This window comes from Lactuca virosa, chromosome 3, assembly GCF_052849685.1.
Source record: "Lactuca virosa cultivar CGN04683 chromosome 3, Lactuca_virosa_CGN04683_v6, whole genome shotgun sequence".
NCBI classification, from domain to species: domain Eukaryota; kingdom Viridiplantae; phylum Streptophyta; class Magnoliopsida; order Asterales; family Asteraceae; genus Lactuca; species Lactuca virosa.
The window spans coordinates 302,221,186-302,238,745 of NC_136428.1; the positions used below are offsets into that span (position 1 = coordinate 302,221,186).

The 17,560-nt window shown below is 36.8% G+C and overlaps 1 long non-coding RNA gene across 1 annotated transcript; it reads right to left on the bottom strand.

Moving 5' to 3' along the window:
• Positions 1 to 2,321: 2,321 nt before the first annotated feature.
• On the bottom strand, positions 2,322 to 4,734 carry LOC145163018 (uncharacterized). The gene is made up of 3 exons (XR_013739508.1): positions 4,189 to 4,734; positions 3,987 to 4,075; positions 2,322 to 2,557 (listed from the first exon to the last, which is right to left on the bottom strand). It is a non-coding gene; the product is annotated as an uncharacterized LOC145163018 (long non-coding RNA).
• Between the last annotated feature and the right edge of the window lie 12,826 nt (positions 4,735 to 17,560).

Here is a 17,560-nt window from a genome sequence, read left to right on the forward strand (position 1 = left end):
ATCCATGCCGATAATGATGTCGAAACTCCCAATATTCATTGGCATTAAGTTGACATAGAATGTGTGGTCGTTCAAAGTTAAGAGGCGATTTCGTAAGATTTCGGTGGTGTTTTCTGTCTGACCGTTAGCTACTTCTACTTCGTATGCCACGTCTAATTTACTAGACTCGTGATTTAATAGTTGTTTAAATGCTGGAGTTATAAAACTTCTATCGGCACCGGAGTCAAACAGAATTGTAGCATACAAGTTATTGATGAGGAACCTACCAGTAACCACCGATGGATCTTGTATGGCATCTTTGTTCCCTATCACGAAAGCCCGACCGCGAGCACTCCCATCACCCTTCTTCAATTTTGGACAATTTCTCTTGATGTGCCCTTTTTCTCCACATTCAAAACAAGCTCCTCCTCCACTAGAACCCGATCCATTACCCCTTCCTGGTACTGCAGCAACTATTGCCATTCCCCGACAAAAGTTTTCAGTATGACCTTTCTTGTTGCATTTTGCACAATGGAAACATTCTCCCTTGTGGTGTCGGTTGCATTGATTGCATAAGGGAATATTCCCAACATAACCCTTTTGTTGCATTGGAACTTGTTGGATTGGAACTGGGGTTGGTACCATAGCATAGACCTTTTCATTTTGAGGCTTTTTCTGTTGGTTCTGGTTCGCTCCATTGAACTTGCGTTTGTGGTGGTTGTTGCTAACTTTTGGATTTTCAACTTTCGCTACCATTGATCCATTTTCTATTTCGTTCTTAATCAATTGCAGTGCTAGACGCTTAGCACTGAGATATGTGGTAGGGTTTGATGAAAGTATCATTCCTTTTATTTTTGGAGCCAGACCCCATATATAACGCTCCACTTTCTTGCCTTCTGGTTTCACCATGCCTGGACAAAGGAGTGCAAGATCATTAAACCTTGTTGTGTAAGCCTTGACTTCAGAACCTTTCATCTTTAGGTTCCAAAGCTTATGTTCTAGGCTCTGTACTTCTTCTCGGGGGCAGTATTCCTCTATTAAAAGTTCTTTCATGCTCTCCCATGACATTGAGTTGGCCACCGAGATACCCAAGGTTTTTACATGGTCAGTCCACCATGTTAGAGCTCCATCCATCAAGGTGCATGCAGCAAACCGCACTTTGCTACCCTCAGAGCAGTAGCATATGTCAAATACAGCTTCGACCTTTTCAAACCAACGAGTTAAACCAACAACGCCTTCGTTGCCATAAAAGTTTCTTGGCTTGCAACTCATGAAGTCCTTGTAGGAACAAGTTCTTCTAGGCTCTTCTGGATGTGAGTGAAGAGTGCTTCCAGCTCCGATTCCCAATCCATTCACTTCCACGACTTGTCTTCCTTCATTCAAACTCCTCGCAGTTTCCATTGCAATAGTAATGCGTTCTGAAACTAGTTGTTCCAATTCTGCTGTAGTTTGAGGAAGTCCTGACTCGGGAGGTGGTGGAATTTGAGCGCTAGAAGTTGGCGTTTCCGTTACTGGAGTCACAACCGGCCTTCTGGCTGGTCGACCTCTTCGGGTTCGTCCTATAGTTGGTTCGGTAGTTGGTGTTACTTCAGGATTTGCTCTGGTGTTCCTTCTTGGAGGCATTTTGATTTCCTAATTCATTTAATAGTAAAGGTTAAGTTTGTGATGTGTTTGTTAGTTTTCACATAATGTTATTATTCATGATCACGATTCATATAATAGTTAAAAAAAATATTTTTAAACTTAATAACATATGCTTCATTATATTAAACAGTAACATCCGAGTACATTAGTCTTTACCATTCTTAAAATGTAAAGACCTATAATTAGTGGTACAAAGACCAACTAATAAAAATAAAGTTTACTTATTCTTACATATGCTAATACATATCCGAAAAGTTTGTCACCAAAACTTTTAGTATCTCAAATATGCTACACAAAATTTACACATACAAATAAAAGAATGTCCTATCGACACTTATTGACTTCACTTATTGACCTGTGATCGTACTTTTACTTGTAAAACGCCAAGTTTTTAGTTTATCAACTACTTCGCTTAGGTTGGATAATCTATGAGGCCCGACCAAAATAAAACTTAGGTGCACATCTATGTTTAGTCATGGTATGACCTATGTTTTAAGAAACCTATTTGAGTATTTGATCTAAATCCTTGTGTTTAAGTTTATTAGATTCATTAACTTTTAAGTGTTGTAGGATAAGGATATTTCTTAAACCTACTAGAGTAATCCCTAGACTATAGTTGTATTTTTCCAAAAAAAAAAAGAAAATACTAAGTTCTCTATAGTCGTTAGCTCTGATACCAATCTGTCACACCCCGACCGACGGCGGAAATTGCCGGGGTTGCGACGTCATAACAATTGGATCACAGTCAACCACATATATCGAACACTTAACATATTTAAATCAATATATTACAAACCTTAAAGTGTTGGAATTGAAATTATATATTCATAGTTTAAACACACAACAGTAAATAAAAACAGTTCAAGAATATTCCCAAAAGAAAGGAACTATAGTTTCTTTAGAACCGATGTCCTACCTCCGGCTCCTTAGTTACCTGAGAATACACATTTTTTAAAATACGTCAACAAAAATTGTTGGTGAGTTCCACAGGTTTTGACTCCGTGAGTTTTATAAAAAGAAATCTTTATAAAACATGGAATGTTTAACAAAATAAGTTGTGCAAAACATGATCAACAATGTTACCGATATGCTTCGTGTGAGACCCGATACTTGAAATCCGATACGACTATCCATGTAAAAATACTTATGATAAAAGTAAATATTAACATATTTTTGTGAAACAAAATATTTAGTATTTATGTAAATAAACACTACCAATCGGTTTAACATATTTTTGTGAAATCAAATATTTAGTATTTATGTAAATAAACACTACCAATCGGTTTAACATATTTTTGTGAAATAAAATATTTAGTATTTATATAAATAAACACTAACAATCAGTTTAACAATCTACAAACAATATTTATACTACCTCATCCTAGTGTGTATTAGTATATTTGTATCCAGGACTTTGTTATAATTCTTGATTATTTGAGTTTGAAGACTTTTGGTTGTAATGCTTAATAATGTAAAGCTACCAAAGTTCTATCGGGACAACGGTCGTATGTGTCTTTATACGATCGGGACAACGGTCGTATGTGTCCCTATACGAGTTTAAACAGTTCGTCGACTGTAAGTGACCATATATATGTTTATACAGTACTCCAACTGTAAGTGAATAACAAAGTTTATACAGCACCCCGGCTGTGAGTGACCAAAATCGATGTAGTCCAAATCATCATATCTTATGAGGTTTTCAACATGATCATATTAGAAATACTTGTTATAATTTACACTTTTATAACTATTAAAGTATGTGTGAACTAAACAATATCATAATTGGTGTACTTCTTATTTACCACAACACTTTGTATATATATACTTGAAAACCAAACAGCAAGATAAATCAAAAGGGCAAATCTGTCCACGTTTTTAGAATAATTATAGAAAAATCATTTTAAGTCGGAATCTGGATCTGTAAACTCTCAGAGCAGAAAAAATGAGTCTACTTTGTCCATAATTTTTACCCTGAACTTAAGTGGTTCCTATCTAGAGTGAAAATGTTCATTTTTACCGGCTGGTCCGAAAATGTTCTGAAATGATAGGCAGTTTTATAAAAATCATTATAAATTGTAGAAAAAATCGTATGAACGCGTTCGAGTAGTCCTTGGAAAGGTATTAACCTGAACTATTTCCATATTGTACAGTTTTGAAATCCATTGAGTTTAAGGAGGGCAAAACAGTCCGTGAACAGACCATAACTTTTCTGTGAAAAGCTGATATTTAAGCTTATATATGTTTAGTGACATAATTTGCATTTTTAGCTAGCAAAGCCTTTAAATATTTCAAATAAGATTTGTTTAGTGTGTATTCTCCCCCAAAATTTGTAAAACATAAAACAGGGGCCGTAGAAAACTCACTTTTGTCGCGTAGAGTTATTCGGGTTGAGAATGGTTCGTGCGGTTTCCGGTTCCACTCAAGTTTGTGATTCAAGTATTCTTTTGGATGTCTTAACACATAAAGACATATATTTACATGTATGTTAGACTTTTATCATATCTTAAATCATTTAAAATCAGTGGGTTTGATGATAAAAAGAAAGAGTATAAATCAAGAATATACCTAGCTTTAACTTGGATCAAAAGTATGTTGCCAAAAGGTGGTGGAATAACACAAGCTTTTAGAGAGGTAAAGGGTAACTTTCTCAGGGGTTTTAAGTGTTTGAAAGTAGCTACATATGGTGGAATTTAAATCTTGAAAATGGGCAGAAAGATGAAGAACTTTTGAGTGTTTGTTTGATGCTCCAAAACAGCCACTGTTTTGGCTATGTTGCTGTCACGAAAACTTCAAAGCAAAAGGGTAAGAAAAAGGTAGTTTACTCACTGTTTTGAATCTATAATTTTGAGTAGCATAACAACTAACTTCCAGGGGTATTTGGTGGTGAAAATATCAAGAAAAAGGGAGGTGTAGATGGATGAAATGGTGGCTGAAACACAAAAGGGACAGCAACCCTTTAGTTCATGGTTTTGATGGCTTTGGAAGGAAGTTCTTGTGGCTAAAAATGAGATGAAGGTTGAGAGTATTTCCCTGGAGTATTGGCTGGTGAATTGAGGGTAAAATGAAGAGTAAATTTCGTGGTTATGATGGAGGAAAAAGTGGAAGAGGATAAGGGGACAAAACCTAGACTAGCTTGTGAGTGGATGTGAGTTTAAGTGATGTTATCTTGCCTAGCCACTTGCTTGAGTGGTTGCTTAGAGATACTAACTAAATACTAGTTAGTTAGTTAACTAGGAGTTCTAGAAGGTCTTCTAGTTAGTTAAAGATAATAATACATATGTACAAATACATACATGTATACTTAGTATAAAATAACAATGCAGTTTTTGTGTATTTGAACTTAAATGTTTATGTTTTATTCTTTTTATTCAAAAACACTAAAATACATTCTAATTATGCCTTATAATAATTCATTTTATATTTTTATTTATTTAAATATAAAATTTATTGACAAGGTATAATTTCGTGATATTTAACCGTTTAACGATATCGTTAAAAATGTTTCGTCACTTTGGTTCGTATATTTGTCAAATTTAGATTCTTCACAACTATTAAGCACAAGTTTTACATAGAACTTAACTTATTCATCAAGTGAAGACATGTTGATACCGAAATTAAGTTTGTTGCGTTCAAATTACGTTATATGCAAATTTTCACAAACCGGTCATGGTTCGTAGTTATACGTCGTAACGAAAATTATTATTAGTTACTTGTTTTATATTTCACAAGAACTTATCTAAATACAACAGGTTAAATTCCTTCAACCATTTTTGATAAAATATTCATAATACTTAAAAGTCAAAACATAGCATCGTACGATCGTTCCTGTTTTTACCAATTGTTACACTACGACCATCCATTCACGCCTGATTCCACAAATTAAGCATCTCAGTAGTGGGCCAAGATACCTGAAAAGCTGTGGCAGGTTAAGCTCTGAGAAGAATGGATGAGGAAATCGGAGATTCTGTGTGGCAGAATCCTATACTATTTAAATTAAATCTAGATAGAGAAAATTCGATAACATCATAAGAGTAGTTGCAAGGAATGCTCGCAATACTCAAGCACTTCGTTCATCCAGGTACAGATGAGAAGTGCCTAGGATGGTAAAAGTTGAGAAGTTCCATTAGAAACACCTTAAGAGTCAGGAGTGCAGGCCCATTTTGCACTGGGCTGAGATAGATGCCACGTAACCAATAGATGCCAGCATATAGTCAGCATCTCCAATGATCCAGAAAACCTCCGAAAGCCAACCAGTAGGAAATACGAATCCGAAGACGACCTGAACTTCCTAAGAACCAATCAAAAGGATTACACCCTCAGTAAGAGAGAACTTTTGGAACCTTAGAATGGCAATCACGCCAAGTGATGATCTCACCATGGAAGTACATTATGTTTTAGATACTGAAACGTTCTACCTTTCCAAGAACTTAGGACCATCAGATGTTCTTAATAAGAATTGGTCCAGCATCCGTCAGACCTCAACTGCTTTAGGGATTCCATAAATTCTTCCCTAATCTATCCACGTCTAAAACTTGAAAAAGTGCTTGTCCGGCAAGGCTCTTGTAAACCCACTCGACGAGATCGAGATCAATGAGAGCCTCAACTTCGTGGAAGAACCTATAGAGATCATGGGCCGAGAGGTCAAGCGAACAACACAAATCCGCATCCCAATCGTGAAGGTTCGCTGGAACGCCAAGCGAGGACCGGAATTCACTTGGGAGCGCAAGGATCAAATGAAGCTTAAATATCCCCATCTTTTTGCTTAGTTAATTTGTAATAATTTAGTTTCTTGAACTCTAATTTCGGGACGAAATTCCGTATAACGGGGGGATGATGTGACAACCCGAAATTTTCTTTCGTATAAACTCTATAGTCAAGCACTTCAAATAGTAGCCAAATTCATTTCAGTACGTTTTTGGCTGGTTTTCAGTCCGTTTGGGTGTTTTTATTTTATATTCGTCAAACGAACAAATAAAAGGAAATATACTTTAGAGGTTGTCGTGCATCACTTAAGTCTCAAAACTCCAAGAGTTTGGAGTTTATGGCCCCAAACATGGAGTTTACGGCCGTTAACTCTAAAGAGTATAAATATGACACTTAGTCATTTTTTGCTCATTTTTCAATTCCTAGCTCAAGAACACCCAAAATTCTCTCTCAAGTATCATAACACATTTCTTCCAATCTTCCAAAAATGTAAGTGTTTCTTCCCTAGACTTGTTGATATAACACTTTGTCTAGTGTTTATACATGATTTCATCCATGAAATCTTGTCTTTTTCATAGATCTTCAAGTGTTCTTCAAGAACACCAAGAACACACACTAGTGTTCTTGGCCCTTAAACACTCTTACAAGCTTCCTATAAGTAAGTACACTCCTCCTATCTAGTTGTTTGCTTAGTATACTTGTTAAACTATTGGAAAACATCAAGAATCCCCAAGAACACATGTGTTTACGGTCAAGGGATATCCTTGAACCGTAAACACCATCAAGTGGTGTTTGAGTGCCACCAACACCTTCCAGGGCTTGGATAATGGACTAGAGCCTTGCATGCATGAGCTAAAGACCCCAAATCACGAAATAGTAGGAGTGACCATGAGTTTACGGCCGTAAACTTATGGGTTTACGACCATAAACTCAAGGGTTTACGACCGTAAACTCCCATGGAGTGTTCCAAGAACCGTAAACTCCCATAAAGGGGCATTTTGAGCCCTAGTCCCTTCCTCAGCCTTTGATACAAACCTAGAACACTTCCTTGAGGGGTATAAGACCTTAAAACACCCAATGATGCAAATTACCATGAGTTTACGGCCGTAAACTCATGGGGGATATGACCAAAAACCGTAAACTCATGTGTGGTCACCAAATGAGAAGTAAACTCCAATGTGAGGCCATATTCTCCTTAGATGCAACCCTTATGTACTCCTAGCACTTAAATCAAAGTGTTATCCATGTATTAGGGTGTCCTTACTTCATAAATTAGTTATTAAAATGACTAATTAGATACATATATGTATCATTACATGTTAAATAGGATCCGTGTGTGTGCTCAAGTCCTCACTTGACACTTAGCATCCTATACCATCCGTTCATCCGAATCACCCACTGCAGGTGAGTTCATACCCCTTAATCAACCTTTGAAATGATTTTAAATGCTTTTATGGGGGGGAATACAAGTTGAACTATTAAGTTATTATATCAATCACATGTGATTAATAACTGTCAAGCAAATAGAATTTTGCATGTTAAACTGTTTTTATCCAGCTAAAGGTTTTCAAATCTTGTTTTCAAATCTCTTTTAAAGTACCAAAATCTCTTTTAAATTACTAAGCTTTTATCAAAGTCTTTTAAACTTATATTCTTGATAGATTCATTGTCTATGCAGATATAGTTATATAAGTAGGGTTTGAAGGACTTAGGACTGATAACCCGCTTTATTTCATGTTCCTTGTTTGGTTGTGGACTTAGAGCATCCGGTTATTTGTTGGAGGGTCGTTGAAGTCCTAGTTATATATTATGTATATCTGGATAGATATTAAAACTCTTATTCCAGTTCAATACCTTTGGGTAGAAAAGGTACCTAGATAACCTCTCAAGTAAACTATAATAGGTATAGTTTAGAAACCAACCATAACTTTCATGAAGGAGAACTTAGCTATATCAATATTCTAAAAACTTACACTTTTAGTAAAAAGAAAGGTTTATAGAAATCAAAACACGAGATACATCCTCATGACACGGATTTCACCGTTGTCAAGTTGGTAACCAGAGTCTCCTGGAGGGAGAGCGGGCATTGTGCGTATAGATCTATACGGGACAGACCATCTCATATCCTGACTGCTAGCTACAGTCCCGGCCGACCAAGCCAAGGGGTGACAAATGTCACATTCATTTCGATGCCAGCAGGTCGTCGTGTTTACATCCGTCAATCAGTATGGTTACGAGTATCTTTACATTTACCTTATAATTCATGGCCTTAAGGTAAGTATTATCATGGTAGTTTCTACATATAAAACCATCAAAATATATTTTCCTAGTTATACACTAGGCCACATTTAAACCTTTAAACTAACCTTCTTAGGATTAAAGGTTGCTTTAGACTCCCCGAGGTGTATTGTTCATTTAATACTACCTGGAGTCTGCATTTCATTTATTTAGACTCTCCGATGCGTATTGTTCATTTAATACTACCTGGAGTCCGTATTTTTCCTACTTTAGACTCCTCGGGGTATATTTTCCATCTATGTCACACCCCAAAACCAAGAACGGCGGAAACGTTCTGGGGCGGAGGACGTCATGTATAGTATCACAACAATGCAAAGTAGTAAACAAGCAACAAGATCATCCATTGCATTAATAGTATAATTTTAATTACAAGCGTGTTCTTTCATAGTATAAAACAACATAATGAATAATCAAAATAAAAGACGAGTCTGGACTGCTCCGTCTTCACAAAACCTGGTCGTCGTACCTGTCTATTGGTGACCTGAGAATACAAGTTATTTTGAAAGCGTAGATCAGCGTAAAGCTGGTGAATTCATAAGTATTTAATGTCATTATTTATATAAGTATCAATGAAAAGGTTTGTAAGTAAAAGTGTAAACGTTTGAACTTCCTAGAAAATCCCATATTTCCTACTAGTATAAAAAGTAGTCTTCTACCAAGACCCGAACGAAAGTAAGTAAATAGTCTTCTAACGAGACTCGCTGAAAGTAAGTAAGTAAGTAAGTAAGTAAGTAAGTAAGTAAGTAAGTAGTCTTCTCACGAGACCCGTTCTAAGTAAGTAGTCTTCTCACGAGACCCGCTGTAAGTAAGTAGTCTTCTCACGAGACCCGCTGAAAGTAAGTAATAATGTGATTGATGGTCCCCATATTAAAAGTTCTCCTTAGAAGAGATTCTGGAAATTTAAGGTGACTTCCGCAACGAATCGCTAGGTCGAAATCCACATTTATATTACGTAAACATATATATACCCAAAACTATACCTATAATAGTTTACTAGAAATATATGAACGTATACCTTTGCTACCCAAAGGTACTGAACTAACTGACTAGAACTTTTATGTCTATATATGTATACATAATATATAACTAATATTTAGACGACTTTCGGACAAATAATTGGATACCCTAAGTCCACAACCAAACAAGGAACAGGAAATAAGGCGGGTTAGCAGTCCTAAGTCCTTTAAACATTACTTATATAACTATACATATATAGTCATGCTTTTAACAATTGTACTAGAAATAGTAAATAGTATCTCCTAACTATGCCTATTATAGTTACCTGTAAGGTATGTGAATAACCGAAAATATGCCTTTGCTACCCAAAGGTACTGAACTGACTGATAGAACTTTTATGTCTATATATATATATACATAATATATAACTAATATTTAGACGACCTTCGGACAAATAATTAGATACCCTAAGTCCACAACCAAACAAGGAACAGGAAATAAGGCGGGTTAGCAGTCCTAAGTCCTTTAAACATTACTTATATAACTATACATATATAGGCATGCTTTTAACAATATAAAAGTATAAAAGAAGTTTTGGTAAAACCCTTGAAAAGTTTAATAAATAAGAAATCGATGACTTGATGTCAGTTTATAAAATGATTCGAGAGCAGTTTGTTTGATAAGAACATATTAAAGTGTAAGAAATCATTTAGAAGTAGTTTACTTGGTAAAACAGCTAAAAGTGTAGTAAATCTATAGTTTGATAGTTATTAATCACATGTGATTGATATGATAACTATCATGATTCAACTTGTATCCCACCCATAAAAGCATTTAAAAACATTTAAAAAGGTTAATTAAGGGGTATGAACTCACCTGTAGTGAGTGGATCGGATAGAAGTGTCGGACAAGTGCTAGGTGTCAAGTGAAGACTTGAACACACACAAAGATCCTAGTTAACATATAATGAAACACATATGTATCCAATTAGTCATTTAACAAATAATTAACCAAGTTAAGACACCCTAGGACATGGAAACACTTTGATTCAAGTGCTATAGGTACCGAAGGGTTGCATCTAAAGGTTGTATGGCATGGTATTGGAGTTTATGGCCCAAGGACCACTCCTTATGGAGTTTATGGCCTAACGTCAATTCCCCCATGAGTTTATGGCCGTAAACTCATGGTACTAAGTGCCATTGGGTGTTTTGAGGTCTTATAAGTGAAGATTGAGCATCCAATGATCAAGTCCAAGCCTTAGGAATCATTAGGGGCACAATATCACCCCTTTGTAGAGTTTACGGCCTAAGAACCATTTCCTTATGAGTTTACGGCCGTAAACTCCATGTGGACATGTTTTCTTTGATGTTTAAGGTCTTTAACACTTCAAGGATGTGATCTAGGCTAGGTTCTAGGCATAAGGAAGGAAATTAGGGCAACATTGCACCCTTATAGGGAGTTTACGGCCTTGGGAGATCCTTGGCCGTAAACTCTCATTCATCCATTGATACCTGATGTTTCTAAGGTCTAAACATGTTAGAACTAGTGTACAACGAGTTAGAACAAGAGTACTTACGATCTAGGGGATTGAATGGTCGGTTTTGACCAAGAACACTAGTGTGTGTTCTTGGTGTTCTTGGTGAAACTTGAAGATCTACACAAATGGAATGATTTCACAGATGAAATCATGTAAGATCACTAGATCAAGTAAGATATCAACTAGTTAGGACAAGAAACTTACGAGTTTTGAAGATCGGGGTGATAGGTGAGAGGATTTCAGCCAAGGGAAAGGAAGGAATGAACAAATGGCCAACATTTCACCATATAAGCTGAGTTTACGGCCCACATGGAGTTTACGGCCGTAAACTCCGTTGTGGTGACCGTGAACTCATGGTTAATGTGTTTTAGGCTTGTTCTTTGTGCTATAGCTTCAGCATATAAACCCCGACACTTATCCCTTAAGTGTACAAGGCTCAGAACATTTAAACAGGTTCCAAATTGTGCTAAAAGTTAGCAGGAATGAGTTTGACTTTCAATGAAGTGTTTGACTGTACAGGATAGAAAATTTCGGGTTGTCCCATCATCCCCCCATTAGAGGGAATTTCGTCCCGAAATTCATATTTGAAAGTGAATACTCCTGAATCATGAAAAGAATAGGTTCTTCTGTTCCATCTGCATCTCCTGTCCTGATCGATGGGAAGTTCTAAGTTTGGCTTCTAAGTTTATCTGTATGGTAGCACAATTACTCGTTGTCTGGAGACAGTCTCCATCCTGAATTTCATTTTAGAACTCATACATGGTTCATCAATCACTGTCTCGGGTATACGAGTCGTATATAATTAAGATTGAAAAGGTAGTCGAATAAATGATTCTTCTCTAAGCTCACATCCAAACAAGGAAAAGAAGTTAAAGCGGAATCATCAATTCTAAACCTGTAGAATCTTGATTATGTACCACCCTAGCGTATACTTTCCTCCGTGATAGGTTCACCGTATGGGCCTTTGGATTGAACTTGACGTACTGTACGAGTAGTTTTTCGGAGAGGTTTGCTAACGTTACTTCGGGAAGGCTACAAATCATAAGATACTCTTTGCATGAGCACCTCGGAGTTCTGGAACGACGGCTTCGCTAGAGTGTCGATTACAAGAAAAGGATTTTCACTTGAAACTGGCACTGTGAGGATCAAATCGACTCAAGTCAAATGACGACGTTGAACTACTCGAAATTTCAGGCGTTAGACTGGATCAAAAGGTGTTACAAAACAATACGGTGCAATCTATGAAAGAGTTTTCGGTTCTTTAGTTTCAGCTATGCTATTACAGCTGTGAACAAAGTATACCGCAAAAAGCCAGTACAGGCAGCACGAGAGTCCCTAACACTGATGGGATCTCGCAAAAGATAAGACTCTAGTTGCACTAGTTTTTAAAAGTTTAGGAGTCTAACATAAACGCTACTAAACGTAATAGATTTTTAACGTGGGTCCGGAGTAGTCTCTCCTGCGGCGGTGATCGTTAGCATCCTTCCGTCTGTGCCAGCATTCGCTGTCCCCGGGCAGTTTCTTTTGTAGTGACCCACCTCTCCACAACCGTAGCAAGCCTGGCCCACACCAGCGTTGGGTACTTGGTTGATCGGTCTTGCTGAATTCTTGCAGTAACGGATGGTGTGTCCCTTTTTGTTGCAGTTTAAGCACTGCATTTCCCGACAAGGTCCATGATGGTGATAGTTGCATTTGTTGCACTTTGGGAGATTACCAGTATAAGGCTTTGCTAGTAATGGGTTAGCAGAGACTATTGTAGGTACTGTAGCAGCATTGACTGTAACTAGTTGTTGTTTCCTTGAGGATTCTTGTGAGGACTCGTCTTTCCTCTGGTTCCAACCTTGCTTCCTGTTGTTGTTTCCTTTTTGTTGATCTTGTACAACAATTATTGAGTTCTGATAGTTTCCGTGGTCAATAATAGATTGTGCTAGTTCTTTGGCACCATCGAAAGTACCAGACCTTGATGCTAACACACTTGACTGAATTTGGGGAGATAGTCCCCAAATATACCTCTCTATTTTCTTGCCCTCAGGAGCAACCATATCCGGGCACAGAATTGCCAGATCACAGAATCTACTCGTATAGGTTGATATATCAGTACCAACCATTCTAAGATTCCAGAGTTCCTGCTCGAGTTTTTGTATTTCTCCTCGTGGACTGTACTCTCTCATCAGCATGATTTTTAAGTTCTCCCAGCTTATCGAATTTGCCACTATTAGAGTCAGTGCCTTAACGTGGCCATTCCACCATGTTAAAGCTCTTTCTGAAAAGGTACAAGTAGCAAACTTGACCTTGTTGTTCTCTAGGCAGGCGCAGATCTCAAAGACTGCTTCTGTCTTTTCTATCCATTGTCTTAATATCATAACCCCTCCAGTTCCATTAAAATTCAGGGGTTTGGCATTCGTAAAATCTTTATAGGTGCACTCTCGTGGGTGGCTATGACTCTTGCCATGGTTCGAAGGAAATACCCCAATTCCCGAACCAGTAGCGCCAGAAGTATTGATATGTGTCGTGGCAGCCGCTACAGCCGTCGTGACTGCTGTTTGGAACATAGCAGCATCGAACTGAGGAGGAGGTGGTGGTGGGGGTGGTATCGGTGCTTCAGTACCATTTTTACGTCTTGGATTTCTTCTAGGATGCATCTTTCAACTATAAGTTGAAAATAATCGGAAAATGATAAGAATCCAATAGTACAGAAAATGAATGTGTCCTATGAACTAAATCGCCATAGTTCAACAACAAGAGATAGTATGAATGGTATTGGGTTCTAATGATAGAAGAATGAAAGTATTTGGACAAGGATTGTCGGGAACCAATCCAACTGTCAAAATCATTAATATTCAAGATGTAATTATAAAGACTTTAAGCCTACCACAGAAGGTGAGTAGTATATTCACCAACTCACTAGGTCGTATTGGGCTCTTAGTTATTAATGTGACGCGCAGGGTTTTCTGCCACTTCGTATGACTCGCAAGTGGTATCCTCTGTTCTCTATCTTATTCCTGACGAAAGCAATCTGATGTCCACTTTTATCCCTTTGGTATCTTCTGGCATCCTACTAGCTTTGTACTCATTGTCTGTTCTCTTCTCGAAGTTCTCTATGTTGACTATTTTAGTGAGGTGGTGTCTCTAGTCAAGTTATCGGTGCGAGAATGGGAATGTCTAGAGAATCTATGAGAAAACTCAATCTATTTCTAGTACAAATTTTAACTTGAGATCCTTATTGAATCTTTCTATAATCACCTAGGGTATACAAATTATATATAACTCGGATCTAATAGTCATTTAAATATGTGATACTACTCCAAATCCACATCCAGACAAGGAAAAGGAAGTGAAGCGAAACCACACATTCTAAGTCTATGAGATCTTTATTATATATAACTCTAGGATGTATACACTTTGCCATTATAGACCGATCAGTAAGGGTCTTTTAATTCCCATATAATTATTTACAGTTATTGAAGATACTCCTATAGTATCTCTGTTTTGGGTTTGGTTCTTAGGTTTCTTGTTACTGTACACTTTTAGTATTATTATTGGGTAGTATCTCAAAATACTCAGATAGTATTTTACTTTATGTTTTGTTCTAAAGACTCCTTTGGACCTAGTATTTGGTAAGTTTTAGGTTTGTCGCAACACCACTATCATCCCCGAACACACGTTCACCATATCTCAAATAAATATAGTTGATCAGGCTATATTCATTCCAGATATGATTACATAACTGCCCAGTTTTGACTGTTGTGCCCAACAATTAAATACTTTTGTTATGTTCTAGTATGATACTGTATACTTTTAGTTAAGTATTTTAGTACTTAAAGGTATAAACTCTTGGTCAGAGTATTTTAATCCCATTGTATTTATAGTCTGTATATCTTTTATGGGTTGATATACTCAATTCACTATAAACAATGCTCTGATACCAATCTGTCACACCCCAAAACCAAGAACGGCGGAAACGTTATGGGGCGGAGGACGTCATGTATAGTATCACAACAATGCAAAGTAGTAAACAAGCAACAACATCATCCATTGCATTAATAGTATAATTTTAATTACAAGCGTGTTCTTTCATAGTATAAAACAACATAATGAATAATCAAAATAAAAGACGAGTCTTGACTGCTCCGTCTTCACAAAACCTGGTCGTCGTACCTGTCTATTGGTGACCTAAGAATACAAGTTATTTTGAAAGCGTAGATCAGCATAAAGCTGGTGAATTCATAAGTATTTAATGTCATTATTTATATAAGTATCAATGAAAAGGTTTGTAAGTAAAAGTGTAAACGTTTGAACTTCCTAGAAAATCCCATATTTCCTACTAGTATAAAAAGTAGTCTTCTACCAAGACCCGAACGAAAGTAAGTAAATAGTCTTCTAACGAGACTCGCTGAAAGTAAGTAAGTAAGTAAGTAAGTAAGTAGTCTTCTCAGGAGACCCGTTGTAAGTAAGTAGTCTTCTCACGAGACCCGCTGTAAGTAAGTAGTCTTCTCACCAGACCCGCTGAAAGTAAGTAATAATGTGATTGATGGTCCCCATATTAAAAGTTCTCCTTAGAAGAGATTCTGGAAATTTAAGGTGACTTCCGCAACGAATCGCTAGGTCGAAATCCACATTTATATTATGTAAACATATATATACCCAAAACTATACCTATAATAGTTTACTAGAAATATATAAACGTATACCTTTGCTACCCAAAGGTACTGAACTGACTGACTAGAACTTTTATGTCTGTATATGTACACATAATATATAACTAATATTTAGACGACCTTCGGACAAATAACTGGATACCCTAAGTCCACAACCAAACAAGGAACAGGAAATAAGGCGGGTTAGCAGTCCTAAGTCCTTTAAACATTACTTATATAACTATACATATATAGGCATGCTTTTAACAATTATACTAGAAATAGTAAATAGTATCTCCTAACTATGCCTATTATAGTTACCTGTAAGGTATGTGAATAACCGAAAGTATGCCTTTGCTACCCAAAGGTACTGAACTGAGTAATAGAACTTTTATGTCTATATATGTATACATAATATATAACTAATATTTAGACGACCTTCGGACAAATAACTGGATACCCTAAGTCCACAACCAAACAAGGAATAGGAAATAAGGCGGGTTAGCAGTCCTAAGTCCTTTAAACATTACTTATATAACTATACATATATAGGCATGCTTTTAACAATATAAAAGTATAAAAGAAGTTTTGGTAAAACCCTTGAAAAGTTTAATAAATAAGAAATCGGTGACTTGATATCAGTTTATAAAATGATTCGAAAGCAGTTTGTTTGATAAGAACATTTTAAAGTGTAAGAAATCATTTAGAAGTAGTTTACTTGGTAAAACAGCTAAAAGTGTAGTAAATCTATAGTTTGATAGTTATTAATCACATGTGATTGATATGATAACTATCATGATTCAACTTGTATTCCGCCCCATAAAAGCATTTAAAAACATTTAAAAAGGTTAACTAAGGGGTATGAACTCACCTGTAGTGAGTGGATCGGATGGAAGTGTCGGACAAGTGCTAGGTGTCAAGTGAAGACTTGAACACACACAAAGATCCTAGTTAACATATAATGAAAAACATATGTATCCAATTAGTCATTTAACTACTAATTAACCAAGTTAAGACACCCTAGGACATGGAAACACTTTTATTCAAGTGCTATAGGTACCGAAGGGTTGCATCTAAAGGTTGTATGGCATGGTATTGGAGTTTATGGCCCAAGGACCACTCCTTATGGAGTTTACGGCCTAAGGTCAATTCCCCCATGAGTTTACGGCCGTAAACTCATGGTACTGAGTGCCATTGGGTGTTTTGAGGTCTTATAAGTCAAGATTGAGCATCCAATGATCAAGTGCAAGCCTTAGGATGCATTAGGGGCACAATATCACCCCTTTGTAGAGTTTACGGCCTAAGGACCATTTCCTTATGAGTTTACGGCCATAAAATCCACGTCGACATGTTTTCTTTGATGTTTAAGGTCTTTAACACTTCAAGGATGTGATCTAGGCTAGGTTCTAGGCATAAGGAAGGAAATTAGGGCAACATTGCACCCTTATAAGGAGTTTACGGCCTTGGGAGATCCTTGGCCGTAAACTCTCATTCATCCATTGATTCCTGATGTTTCTAAGGCCTAAACATGTTAGACCAAGTGTACAATGAGTTAGAACAAGAGTACTTACGATCTAGGGGCTTGAATGGTCGGTTTTGACCAAGAACACTAGTGTGTGTTCTTAGTGTTCTTGGTGAAACTTGAAGATCTACACAAATGGAATGATTTCACGGATGAAATCATGTAAGATGACTAGATCAAGTAAGATATCAACTAGTTAGGACAAGAAACTTATGAGTTTTGAAGATCGGGGACGAAGATCGGGGTGATAGTTGAGAGGATTTCAGCCAAGGGAAAGGAAGG